Genomic DNA, 13,773 nt, shown 5'->3' on the forward strand with positions numbered 1-13,773 from the left:
ATCCAGCACTCTGTGGGTTTAATGCAGCTAAGTGCAATGCTGTGTGTTTGGGGAAGCAGAATGTAGGTCACAGCAGGGAGACAGGCCTACTGCCACCTGTGGCCAGGAGAAGGTCAGAGTGGCTGAGCTCCCCAGGGGACACGAAACACCAGCAAGTGAAATTCCCATCCAGGTCCCGCATGTTGCTCCTTGCCTCGGTGCTGTCTGGGCTTCAATTGCTCCTTGCAATCCCTCACTGTGGGTTCAGCAGGATGAGGCACTCCTCCCCCTGGGCTTCTCCAGGCTTCTGTCCCTTGCTACTCTCCCCATGCCTTAGCCCCACCAGGTTATTTTCTCTAGCAATGTCCTCCTGCTCTTCCCACCCCCACTCCACGACTTTTAGGAATCTTACACTCATCAGCATGAGCTTCCCTTTCTAGGAGCACTGCCTTCCATGCAGTTAATGGGATTGATGGAAGGACAGTCTGGAGATGATGACTGTCAGGGCTCAGAGCCATCTGTGGGGATGTGCCAGGGTGGTGCAGATTCACATGCTCTGCTGGCTGAGAGCAGAGCCAGGCTGCAACTGTCCGTGTCCTGCCCACACCATGGGGGTGGGACATGTTGTCCATCCAAAGTGCTGCCCTTGGGCAGACCCACTCCTCATAGGCCTGCTCTGGTGTTGCCAGCCCTGATGCCCATCATGAGGCCCTCTAATATTAGCTTAAGGGTGGTGAATGGCCCTGAAACCACCAAGATTCCTCCTGCCTGGTGCAGCCCCTGCTCCATCTTCATCAAGGCCGTTTAAGGCTGTCCAGATGGCCTAATGGACCTCATCAAAGTACAATCTGTAATGCAGTGTGCAGCTATTTGAAGCATCCCAGCTCAAGGCTGGCGGTCGCGCTTTGGCTGCGCTGGTGGCACATCTGCCTCAATTCATTGAGGACGTGATGGATGGAGGGACTGTGCTCTGGAGCCCAACACAGGGAGACTGGCCCAGCACCCTGGGGTGAGGAGGAACCACGGGTCACTGCTGGGGGATGGATGCAGATACAACAGGTGATGTCCTTTAGGAAAAAGCTGGGAAAGGCTTTTGAGCCCCCTGCAGGAGCATGGGATCTGTCTTCTTCCCTGTCCTCAAATCAGCCTTGCTGCTTTGGTGCCAGCCCTCTGGTCCCAAGGGATTGTTCCTCCCTGCCGGCCTCTTTAGCTCTTTGGGGGGAATTTTGTTGAGTGCTGCTTTGCTTTGCTTTGCTTTGCTCTGTGCTTGCTGGGTGGGCTCTGTGTGCTGCAAGGGTCTTTCTGCACTATTGCCCGCTTCCGAGGTGGAAGAGGTCCTGTCCCCTGTGCCAGCCATGCTGCCAGGTTTACAGGCAGGGTCTCAGTCCCTGAACAGTTGGAATAAATAAATAAAATAGTTTTGCCCTCCAAACAAATAAGACCCTAGCTGCCTACTTCCCACTAAGATGATGTATTTTTTAATTTCAGTGATAAAACTCATTTGGGTGAAGTACTCAACTGGGTGTGATTTAATGCAGCTCATCAGGGCACAGTGTCCCTCCATAGAAAATACGCCCTCAAAATGTGTTGCTTTCATTCAGGTAGCTCTGAAAAAATCAATGAAAACAGATTTTCCCCACTTTACAGTAGTGAGAGGGGAAGGTAGTTGTTCTTTCAGTGTATTACAAGAGGGCCTGCCATCCTACCCATGGCAGCCCCCGGGGGATGCTGGCATGCTGTGGGAGCTGGGGCAGAGCAGCGTGGGCATGAGCCATTGCCTGGGCAGATGCACCAAGGGAGAGGAGCTGGATAAGGTGTGAGCTTGGTTTGGGTGAGTACCTGTGAAGCAGAGGTGCAAGGAGCAGTGAAGAAGCACTCTGAAGACCTAACACCCCCCAGCAGTGACCTCAGCCAGATCCCACCCAAGCGACGGTGGCTGTTAACACCCTGTCTCCGGCAGGGCAGCTGAAAGCACTTGCTCTCTGCAGGTGTTGGCAGCTCCTTGCCTTGTCCTTCAGGTTGCAAGGTTCTCTTCCCCCTTTGGAAGGGTTTGTGGTCCCCCACTGCTCTTGGCTGCACCTGGCTGAGCCCCAACTCTGCCCAGCCATGTCCCTTGCTGCAGCTCTGTCCTCCAGCCTTATCAGTCAGGATCTGGAAATTAAGTCCCATCACAGGCTCATTTTCATTAATAAAAACACCGGGCTGGGCTGATGTGATTGCCTGACTCCCATTTGTGGCTCCCCCAGCCTCTGCCCTGTGGTGAGGGGGATGCTCCATACAGGTTAATGGAGTCCTGCAAGCATTTTTGCTCCACACCATGCCCAAAAATTCCAAATCTCCATAATTGCTACCTGGGCAGCTCCTCAGACAGGCCCTGTTCTGGAAGACAGACAAGCTGCAGCACTGCATGGAGGCATCACCCTGGCCACACCTGAGGGTCTCATCAGCTGAACTGCCAGCTGGGGGTTGGTGTGGGGACAGTGTCCCAGCAGAGCAGGAGGTGGCCTGGCTGTGGGGAGGAGGAGGAGGAGGGCTGTGTGTGCATGTGTGCGTGCGCGTGTGTGTGCATATGCAAGGGAGTGCCTGGGGTGGGTGTGAAGAGGGGCTGCAGCATGGAAGCACAGATGGATGGACAGAGCTGGGCTGGCAGCCTCCTGCCCTCCTCCTCCTCCTGTGCTCTCTCAGAAGCCTTATTCAAATAAATGGTGCAATTACTGAGAATTAAGGGGAGGTGAGGGATTGATGCCAAAACTGAGTTTGCTCATTTCCAGCTTCCCCAGATCCAGGTTTTTCTTGGCTCTCTCTCCCCCTCTCTTGAGGTTTCTCTTCCTTCCAATGCAATTGTTAGAGGGATGGAGACCAGCCTGGCTGGAGGCTGGTTCCCTCCTCCCTCAGTGTCTCCCCTGACTGCACTGGCTCTTTTAGTAACTTTTTGACTTTGAAGTCCCCTTGTAGGTACTCATGCTCTCCTGCCTCCCCCCACAGAGTTCCCAGCTCTAGGGTGAGTGTTCCTGGGGCTGCAGGGCTGCCCCCTTCCACTCTGCAGCTGCCCCCTGCTCGCCTCCCAATTCCCCAGCAGACACAGCAGTGAGATTATCGTAATGATGTCCGACAAGGCAGTATCAGGAATTATGCTGATAAATCTAAACAGACAGCTTAGGAAAAAAACCAAAACAACCACAACTGAACCCAGGCCTGTAATTTAATACAGGGTTATTAGCTTGGCCGGCTCAGAACAGAGCTCTTGCATCCTGCAGCCTCAAGTCTCCTCTGTCCCTGGCTCTGCCTTGAGAAATGGCCTCTTGCCATAACTAGAGGCTTCAGCCAGGTTTTTGTCTTGGCTGTGGGTGATGAAGTCTCCTTGGCTAGTGCTGGGTCTGCTTGGGGGCCACAAGACCTGGGGGTGCCTTCATCCCCAGCAGCTCAGTACCCATCTCCAGCCCGTGCCAGACCCTGACATGAGGTTTTCTTCTTGGGGTAAACCACAGAGGAAGAGCGGGAAGAGAGGAATCAGGGGGTGAGGAGAAGGGCAGCCACATGTGCAGGAGGTGTGAATGCTAGAGGCCTCCCCTCCACCATGTTTGCTGCCCATGGGATGGAGGTGAGTGACTGGTGGGTGGGTCTCTGACCCGCAGTGGCCCGACAGCAGGGCCCCAGGCACTGCTGGGCACAGGCAGGGGCAGCATCTTTCTTGGGAAAGAAAGGATCTGCTTCGTTCTTATGCTAAATGCTTTCTTGACACAGCAACTGCAGACTAGTTTTTTACTTACGATGAATTTTGCACGTGTTCCTGTGTTCCTCTTGGTTTCCTTCTCCACGAAGAGGACTGCAGGCAGCATTAACATTAATGAGGGCTCTATGCAAGATTAACATATGTGGGGAGCACAGATCCTGTTCAAACTGAGGCCTGAGTTATGCTGCCTGAGGTGAGATGCACATGTACAGAGCTCTTTGTCCCCCAGCAGCACCAACAATTACGTCAAACCAAGGGAGAGGCACCTTTTTAATAGAGACATTAAAAAGAGTGGGTGCATTAAAGCAAGTATTTATTAGGCTGCATGTGTATCAGAAGGCAGGCTCCACCATGCTGCTCAGTGAACTAAATCTTCCAGCAGAGCAGCTGAGCTCCAGGCAGGGCTGCCAGCTCCCTGCCCCAGAGGGGAGGTGAAGCCCAAGGGGCTGCAGAGAAGCCCCCAGAGAGGCTTGGGCTTGCCTCTGTGCCCCCAGCACAGGGAGGCTGGCAAGCCACCTGGCAGCTGCACTGGTGGTTCAGTGCCTGCATGGGGCTGGGGCTTGGCTTCTGGCTCAGGATGAGTTTCTCCTCCAGCACATGGCTGCCTGTATCCAGGGTGGTCTTGGAGGTTTGTCAGATTTCATGGCTGTGAGGGCTGATGGTCCAGTGTCTCCTGTTGCTATCCATTCCTGCAGCTCTGCAATAGTGGCTGAAACTTTCTGCAGAACTCACCAGCCTCTGGTCATGGTATAGACCAACCTCCTAAGCTGGAAGTCATCAATGTGTCAGGTACCCCAAGAGACTTTGGAGGGGACCCAGCAGCAGCCAGACTGCTGGGGTCCCCACACTGGCTGGTGGGATGGCAGAGACCCTGTGCCATAGCAGGTAGGAAGGCTGAGCACTCTCACCATCACAGAAGGAAATGCTGCTGTGAGGATGCGCATGCAGGTTAGTGAATTTGTGGGTTAGTGAATTCATGAATTAATGAAGCGGAGAATCACAGAATGTTAGGGGTTGGAAGGAACCTCCAAAGATCATCAAGTCCTCCCCCCCCACACCAGAGAAGGACCAAAACCTAGGGCAGATCACTCAGAAAGGGATCCAGACAGGTCTTGAAAGTCTCCAGAGAAGGAGACTCCACAACCTCTCTGGGGAGCCTGTCCCAGTGTTATGAACTCCTCCTGATGCACCCCAAGATACCATTGGCCTTCTTGGCCACAAGGGCACATTGTTGTCCCATGGATAACTTGTTGCCTACCAGGACTTCAAGGTCCTTGTCCACGGAGCTGCTCTCTAGCAGATCACCTCCTAACCTGTACTGGTGCATTTTGTTGTTCCTTCCCAGGTGCAGGACTCTGTTCTTGTTGAACCTCATAGTGTTCCTCTTTGCCCAGCTCTCCAGCCTGTCCAAATCTCGCTGAATGGCTGCACAGCCTTCAGGAATTAGAAAATTAACAACTTAGACTAACTTGTTAAAGACACTTGAGTCTCTGTTGGCTTTTTCCCTGGCGGTCAGGCTGGAAGGTGTTTGGGATGGTGCCGGGGAGAGGGGTCCGGGGAGCACCATGCCTGGCTGACCGCCAGCAGGCACTGTGTTCCACCCCACACCAGACCCAGCCCATGGGCACATCCATCACGGGGAGGATGTGCCACCAGCTCTGTGGTGGTGTGGGAAAAGGCAGGGGAACAGCTCAAGCCTACATTTCCACTTCTTTTTCCTCCTTTTTTTTTTTTTTTTTTTTTTAAATAATAGGTATAAAAGAAGTGATTCAGAAGCACTTTTTCCCTTCCATTACCCAGAAAGCAAATAAGAGTTGCAAGAATGGGGACTGCAACAAAACAATTATATTGAAATATTCGAAGTCGTGCTTATATGGCAAATGTGACAAAATTGAGCACAACCTTAAAATAGCAGCAGTAGCAGCAGCAATCTTTTAACAGGCAAAAAGCAGATGATTATTGACTGAAAACTTGCAACGCATAGACTGGGTGGCAGGCTGTTGTGTTTAGCTCTCTCCAGAGGTGCGACTGACCTCCTGCTTTTGATGATCTTGAGCAACCAGCAGTGTCCAACAGCTATCTGGGGGCTAAGATCAGGTGAGACCAAGTCTAACATTTTGCCTGCCATGCCCCCTCACGTGAGCTAAGGCACTGATAGTTGTGGTCAAGCTGAGAGCACAGGACTCTGGTGGACCCGTGGCATCTCAAGGGTGCTGACAGGCCAGTGTGAATTGCACTGGTGTGCACTAGCCAGGTGTGGGAGGATGACTTCCCACAGTAGTCACAAAAGTCGTCTTCACGCTCACCTGGCTTCCCGGCATGGGTCAGAGAGGCCGAACTCTGCTTTCCTGGCTGTCCCCCCAAGGTGAGTGCCTTAGGGGGCTGCTGGTGCCACCATCACCCTGACCACTAGGACCGCACCTGCTGCCTAGAAAAACATAGTCAGCCGTTCCCTGGGGCTGTGGCTCTGGCATCCTCCACTAGTGCTGAAAATGACATTTTCCAAATAATGAACGAATCTTTCATTACTCTCTCCAAGCAGCCTGGGAGGCTGGAAAGCAGCTGAGCACTAAGTGATGTGTCTAATGCAGCTTCAGCATCAGTATTTTTGTTCCTCCACCTCTGGTCCAGGCATGCTGTGAAGCATGAGAAGATGTGGCTGTGGATGACTCCTGGGGGCCTGGTCGAGGTAGCAGAGCATAGCTGGGTGCTTTTGGTCACTTACTTTCTCAGGAAGGCTGCGCCAGCCCTGCTCCTCCCCAGGCCCTGAGTCCTCCCACCCTGTCCCCCTGCAGCAGCCCTTGCACCTTGCAACGTCGTTCTGATCCAGCACGTTCTGGGTCCTGGCATGTCCTACATCCACAAGTGACTGCCCTCCCCCAGCACCAGGTCTGAGGTGTTTGTGGGGCTGCATGTGCCTCCTGCTGCCCAGGGAGCTGCTGGGTTGTGGGGGTAAGGCTGTTGCCCTGGGGATGGTGCCTGATAGGGAAGAGGAGATCTTGTGTCACACTATCCTGCATCTCCTCAACTGGTAGAGCAGCCATGGGATAACTCCAAGCAAACATGGCCTTTTTATTTCAGACTTTTTAAATTTTCCTAATCCTCTTTATGAATGTGCCCTCCTATGGCCTTAGGTTAACTATTAGGAGCAAGGCAGGTGACCACAAAGTGTTGTCCCATCTCCCACTGGACTCGGGGCATAACCTACATACACCATGGGCTGTGTCTCACCCACCAGTACCCACAAGGCAAGAGTGCACTTGTGGGCAACGTCACCTGTCACCTGCAGCCCTGGGTGCTGGCAGAAGGGCTGAGTTACTGCCTTGGCATTTAGACAGCCATTTCCTGACAGGCAGCACCAGCTCCACACCATCAAGAGAAGGGGCTGTGTGCCCAGGGATTCGCCCTCCACCCCAGCGATCCCTCCAGGGTTCCCTGGGTGTCTCCTTTCTTGGCCAAGAGCAAGCAGAGCAGCTGCTTTGCTGCTCTCACTGCTGAGCGAAGCCTTTGTGACTCTATCCCTTGGCGGGGTGATGCTCGGGAGGGATGAGCCTTCCTCACTGACACAGGCTGTTTTTTTTTCTCTCTCTGCCTCTCCCCTTCTGGGTTGGGTTTATTTTGTTGTTGGGTTGATAGATGGATTAGCATTTATCACCAGGCTGACTACTGGAGGGTTATTAAAAGTGATTTGCAATGTAAATACTTTCATCATCAACCACATTTTCTTTAGACTAGGGTTGACTTTTATGAATATTAAAGCTGTGTGGATGGGTTCAGCAGGTTTGTGGGAGTGTGTCTGCTGGAGGGAGGTGTGGGGCTGGCTGCCTGTGCTGTGCTGGGAGAGGCAAGCTGGATGTGCCTGGGGCAAAGGGATCTGGTGCCAGTGGAAGGGAAGTGGAGCATGAAAGGGTGTATGTGAGGCAGAAAGAAAACCTCAGTGCCTTCGAGAAACAGAAAGGAGAGGGAGCATGCGAGCATATGCACAAGGGCATCTCTCTATGAGCGGGATGGGAGGACAAGCTGAGGTGGAGTGTTTTCCCTGGAGAGTGGTGGGGGCTGCTGGGGTGGGGCAGAGCATGAGGAGAGAGGGGGAAGCCTGGAAAGAGCAAGTTTGTCCCTGGCAGCACCTGGTGTTGCAGGCTTGCATCTGAACAGGCACAGGCTCACCAGCCCTGTGTGCTGCAGGGGTAGGTGGCAACTGCTTATTTCCCTGCAAAGTCCCTGTCATGAGCATGGGGCTGCAGAACCAGAGGCAAATCCCCCAGCATCCACACGCTGGCATTAAGTTGTGTACCAGGAGCTGGTGCTGGCAGCTGCCAAGGCTGCTGCCCACTCCGTGCTCTACACATGAGTAGAGTTACTGGGAGTCTCTCAGGGATAACAAGTGGATGTTCCCTTGCCTGCATGGGACGCCAGAGTAAAGGACAAATAGCTGCTCCTCAAAGGTACCCACGTCCTGAGCACAGCCTCAGGGTGGCTATGGACCGGAGCTGTCAGAAGCCAAGATGGACCACCACTTGCCACTCCCCCCTGCATCTCCCACCTCAGGGGCTGGAGGGAGAGGAGTGGCTTCGCCTATTTTTAGGCATTTGTGGTTTTTTGGTGTAAGGGCAGTCTTTGAGCTGGAGGAGATTCATGGAGCATTGCCAACTGATAATGGAAGAGCAACAATTGGTGATTAGACATCAGCCACAGCAAAGCTTATGGGCATGGCTAAAAGGACAAAGAAGCCATTCAAAAATAGGGGATGGAAGTACAGCGATGAAAAAAAGAGAGATGTGCAGATGTGAAAATGGCCAGCTCCAGGAGTCTCCCAGGTGCCTACAAGGTGTCATGCACTGGTGTTTACTCCCCAGGTAACCTGCCAGAATACGCTGTGTCAGTCAAGCAGGATGGCAAGAGACTCAGGATGTCACAGGTCCTAATCCCACAAGAGAATAAGGAAGGCACTTCCTTTGTTTGGGCCACTGAACGTGAAGGCAGTTTAGCCTCTGGCTTCTGATGTAGGGCTACTGCAAGTCCCTCCTGTCCTACCCCATGCCTGGCACAACATATCTGATGAGCAGAAGAGTTGAAGCTGGGGTCAGATTTTCACATGGAGTTGATGCTTTTCATGACCAGTGCCTACCTGCCCTGAGAAGGAAGGTCATGTCACTTTGGTGACAGCAAGAGAGACTGGTGAAACCTGCTGGCAGCCCATGAGCAGGGAATGTGCAAATACGTCCAGGCAGGAGAAGCAAGTGCTGTCTTTAATTGGAATATGTATGGAGAGTCTGGGCTTTCGGAAACTCTCATTATTGTTAATGAAAGTGCATAAAGCTAGGTTAAGAGTTAGAAGTTCAAAAGTTTTGTGTGCAATTTGGTTACACATTTTTAACTCCTTGACTGATCAGCTTTGGAAGAAGACTTCTTGCTGTTCATTACAGTCTTTTGTCTATCCACGGGGAACTGTAGTTTGAAACAAGAGTCCAATCAAGTAGCCCAACTTCAGTGCAATCAAATTGTCTTTGAAGCAGACTTTTCCTCAGTCTGATGAGTTCACCCAGAGCATAGCAAAGTTTTTTTTTTCCACATTAATTTTTTTATCAGGGGAGAAGGAGGAGAAGAGGATATTTATTTGAGGTCAGGGCTTTGGGGTGAGGCGAGAGATTCCAATTAACTGGCTCGAGTCTTTAACAGGTTTTGGTCAGTGACTGCAAAAATGGTGTGGGCAGACATTAAGCTGGCAAGTCAGTGAAGCCTTGCTGCAGCCAGTGCAGTCGTGTGGCTCCACACCAGCTGACTCTTGGAAAGCTCTGTCTTCTTGGTCATCAAAGAAGGCAGGGAGAAAATGAATACTGGTTGACTGAACATTCACTAAAGGAATGCCAGGATCCGGCCTAGGGTGACAAAAACAGGCAGGAGCACCTCGGTGTACAAAGGCAGCAGCCAAGCTGTAGATGCAAGTGTCAAGAGGCTTTAACTTTTCCAGGGTGCAGAGGAAAGCACTTGGAGCTGGAGATGTGTCATCAGAGAAAATTGTCTGAATTACCTTACAGTGTTCTCTCTGCTGGGATTCAGAAATGTGTCTTCATCTCCAGGGAGAATATACCAGATTGCAGAATCTGGGTAAGGGAGAGGTCAAATCTGTGAACTGGGCACATCTGGCTGACATTTCAGATGAGATATTGACATCAGACACTGGCCTTTAGTTAAGTGCTGTCTCCCAGAGCAAGAGATGTAAGAGAGAAGGGTGAGGAGGTGAAGGAGCGGATAAGGGGAACTTGCCTGAGACTGCAGTCACTCAAAGGAGGGAGAAAGTGGGGCGTTTATTTGTTTATGTGTATTTATGTAGGTATGTGTGAGAGCAGAGCAGATGGGGAAATGATACTGTGTGTATCTGTGAGACAGTACAAGTGAGAGGCAGAGGGCGGGTGAGAGAGCTGCTCTAGGTACAGGCAGAGAGAAGGGGAAAGGTGCAGATGGAAAGGAAGACAGATTTTCTTTTTATTTTTTTCATTTATTTCTTCTTGCTTGACACTTTCTCATAATTACAGTGAAAGGAGAAAGCAGACACCTGACTGAAACTGCCTGCTGATGATTTTGTTCCTGGGGGGAAAGCCCCCACACGGAGTATTAGTGACAGCCCGGCAGAGAGCCCATCGCGCCTTTCAAGTTTGCAGATGTGTGTGCAGGGACCGGATTATAACGGTATTTTGGGAGTCGAGGAGCACGTCGAGGGCTCCTTTGCCCGGGCTGTGCCGCACCAGGCTCTGCCTCCCCGGGGCCTCACTCTCCCGCCATGGGACCGCGGTGCTCCCGGCCCTGCCGGCTGCAGCGGAGCGGGTCTCAGCCCCCGCAGGACCCCGGGTGGGGCCGGTGGGTGCTCGGGGGAAGGCGGGAGACGCGGCGGCCGCGGGCGGGACCCGGCGGCGCTGTCCGCGGTGCTGCAGGGGTTGCTGCCGTCGAGGGGGCCGCAGCTGCCCGGGACCGCCCCCCCCCCCCCCAACATCTGGAGCCGGCGAGGGCGGGGGGGCAACATCTGGGGTTGAAGACCGGGCGAGGACAGCGGCGTGGGGATTGGCCGCCCTGCCCTGACGTCGCGGTGCCCCCCGCGCCCCGGTGCGGCTCTGCGGCGGGGGGCGCATCTGGGGGCGGCACATCTGGGGGCGGGGGAGGGATGGAGGGGGCGGGAGGCGGGGGGAGGCCCGGGCCGGGCCGGCAGCGCCGGGCCCTCCCCTCCCCCGCCCCTCCCCGCCCCTCCGCCGAGCTCGGCGCCGCCGGGAGCCGGGAGCCGGCCGGGACCATGCGTGCCGGAGCCCCCGACGGCGCGGCGGCGTGCCCGGCGCTGCACCATGGCCGCTGAGAACCGCTCGGCAGCGGGCGGCGGCGCGCCCGGGGGGCTGCCTGGTGAGTCGCTGCTCGGGGGGGTCCGTGTGCAGGGGGCGAGGGGGGCCGGGCATCCCCGCGGGACCCCCGAGAGTCTCTGTGGCGGGGGTGGGGCGGGCAGCATGGCTTGAGGGCGCGTGGGGAGAGGAGTGTATACCCCCGGGGGCTGTAGCACCCGGTCGCCCCAGGAATGGGGATTGTCTCTCTGCCAACTTTCCCGCACTCCTGCATCCCTCCGGGAACCCGGAGTGTGCCCCGCGGGTCCCGGCCCCCCCATTGATCCACTGCCCCGGGATGTGTGGAGTCATGCAGAGCTACAGCCCTGTCAGGGCACCGGTGCGAGGTCTGGCAGGATCCTTCCCCGCTCCCATCCAAACCAGCACTGCTCCCCGGGATCCGTGGCCCATGGCACCTCGGTCCCTCCGATCGCCTAGGAACTGGCCCTGCCGGCAGCCTGCCGCGGGCATGTGAGCAGCCTATGCCCCCCGGGCAGGCACAACGCCTCCCTCCTCCCCAGCAGGGAGCCCAGGTTGGGGGGGTTATTTGCTCACCTGGTGTGTCCTTTCGGAAGATTTGTTTTCCAGGCAGGAAACTACTTGCATGCTTTCTTTCCTCCCCTCTGTATTCGGGTAAAAGCAGCAGGGGCAAGATCCCATATCTTTCAGATACTTTGTGCCCATGCTGGTTCCTCTGGCCCTTGTGACCACCTCCCAGGACATGACTAGGCAGAAGTCCCCAACCTGCATGCAGAGCCCATTGTCAGGTTGGACATTGCAAGGAGGACAGATCTTGACCCCTCCTTTCCTAGGTGGGGGTTTCCATCTGCCCTTTAGCCCTTGGTAGCCCCTTACTGCTGGTAATGGCAGAGCTGCCCTGGGCTGTCCATGCCCATTGCTGGCAAGAGTCAGGCAGCCCCACCCTTTTCTTCTCCCAAAATGATGACATTGGCTTCAAATCAGCTAACAGTTCTTGTCAGTTTTTTAAAAGAAAGCAATGCTGTCTTTTCTTCTGCCCTACTTTCAACCCCTCTGACTGTGCTGTGGCCACAACTTCTAGCTGGTCTTTGCAAAGCTCAAGGCTAGGGAGACACCTTCCAACCTGAGGAGCAGTTACCTTTTCTCTGTGCCCTGCTGGCAGCTGGCAAAGGTGATGGCTCTGCTTGGGCGTTCAGAGGCTTCCAGCTTTGTCACAGATGACTTAAGAGACCTCTGAGGGTGGCTTAGATTCTCCTGTCACTACTTGCAGGATAAGCAAAGGGGCTGGGAGGGCCCAGTGGGGTGGCTTGTGGATACTGGCACTGTCTATCAAAATACTCGGATGCCAGGGTCCTAGAGCCCAGGCTTTTGGTAAAAATCACCAGTGACGATGCTGACATTGAAATCACAGATTACAGTGAGATGCTTTGCACTGTCACTACTGCTGGGCATCACCTCCTGCTTCCTACTGCCTTCTGTGATCTGAGCACCTGGTGCTGCTCTCCAGCCTGCACTGGGGCCCTGTGAGGCATCCCAACACAAAGCAGGGCATCCAAGGGGTCTATTTCACCTATACAGAGATCCTAAGAAATAGTGACCTATCCCTGGTTCCCCCCTTAGCTGGGTTGGTGGCCAGTGGGCAGAGCCCCTGGGTGGGAAAGGTGGGGATGGGAGCAGGTATCTGGGAGGGGGTGATGTCCCTGTGCACATCAGCTGCTGGTTCCTGTGGGAGCCAAGCCAACAAGCCCTTGCTCAGAGCCTGCAGCAAATTCCCAGGTCTGCCGGAGGGATTGGCAGTGGCCCCAGGAATGACCTGGTGAGCGGGCAGCGGGAAGCCAGCAGGAGAGGGGGAGGAGGGCTACCAGTAAAAGCAATTTGTTTTTTCACATGAGGGGCATACCCATCTCAGTGGGTCAGTCTGTTTTCTTTCATAGAAGAGTAATGAACTGAAATGATTAATTAATGCTGTGATCCAATTACTCTGAGTTTGCAGAAGGAGCATGGTTTTTCTCTTTAAACTGTCCCTATGAGGATCCTATGGATACCAGATTTTGCACGGTTGTGGTTTTGTTGTGGTTTGGGTTTTTTTGTTTGTTTGTTCGCTTTTTGAAAAAAAAATATTAAAATGACAAACATCTCTCCAGGAAAAAAAGAAAAAAAAAAAAAAAGAATAAAAAGACAGTATCAGGGAATAAAAACAGGATGAGTGGCTGATGCAGAGCAGTCCCTAGCATGCCTTTGCTGTGGAGCCCTTCTCTGCCAGCCCTGCTGGGCCCTGGCCAGCAGCCCCCACAGAAGTGAAGAGGGCTGGGGAGTGCCCAGCTGAGGTAGCAGACACAGCTCTGCAAAGGCAGCAGAGAGAGCAACAGCAAGAGGGGAGGGAAATGGAAGCTGTTTGCAGGGGGCTGCTGCTTTCTGCACAAACACAGCTCTTCTTTCCCCATGCACGTACATGCAGCAAGAGTTTCATGTGCTCCAGCTGACCCCTTCTCCGTGGCACACTGAATCAGGGCTTTGATGGGCACCTTCTGGAGGAGCAGGCGCTGTCCTTCAGCCAGTCTCTGCTCAGACTGACACGGGGCTGTGCCCTCGTTGCTCTCCAGTAAGCTAAGGGAGGAGGTTTGCTTTGCATTTCAGAATCCATCCTGGGCTGGCTCTAAAACTGTTTATTTAAAAAAACAACAACAACTGTTTTATTTAAAGGACAGGTGTTTTGGG

Source organism: Apus apus, chromosome 5 (genome assembly GCF_020740795.1).
Source record: "Apus apus isolate bApuApu2 chromosome 5, bApuApu2.pri.cur, whole genome shotgun sequence".
Lineage (NCBI taxonomy): Eukaryota > Metazoa > Chordata > Aves > Apodiformes > Apodidae > Apus > Apus apus.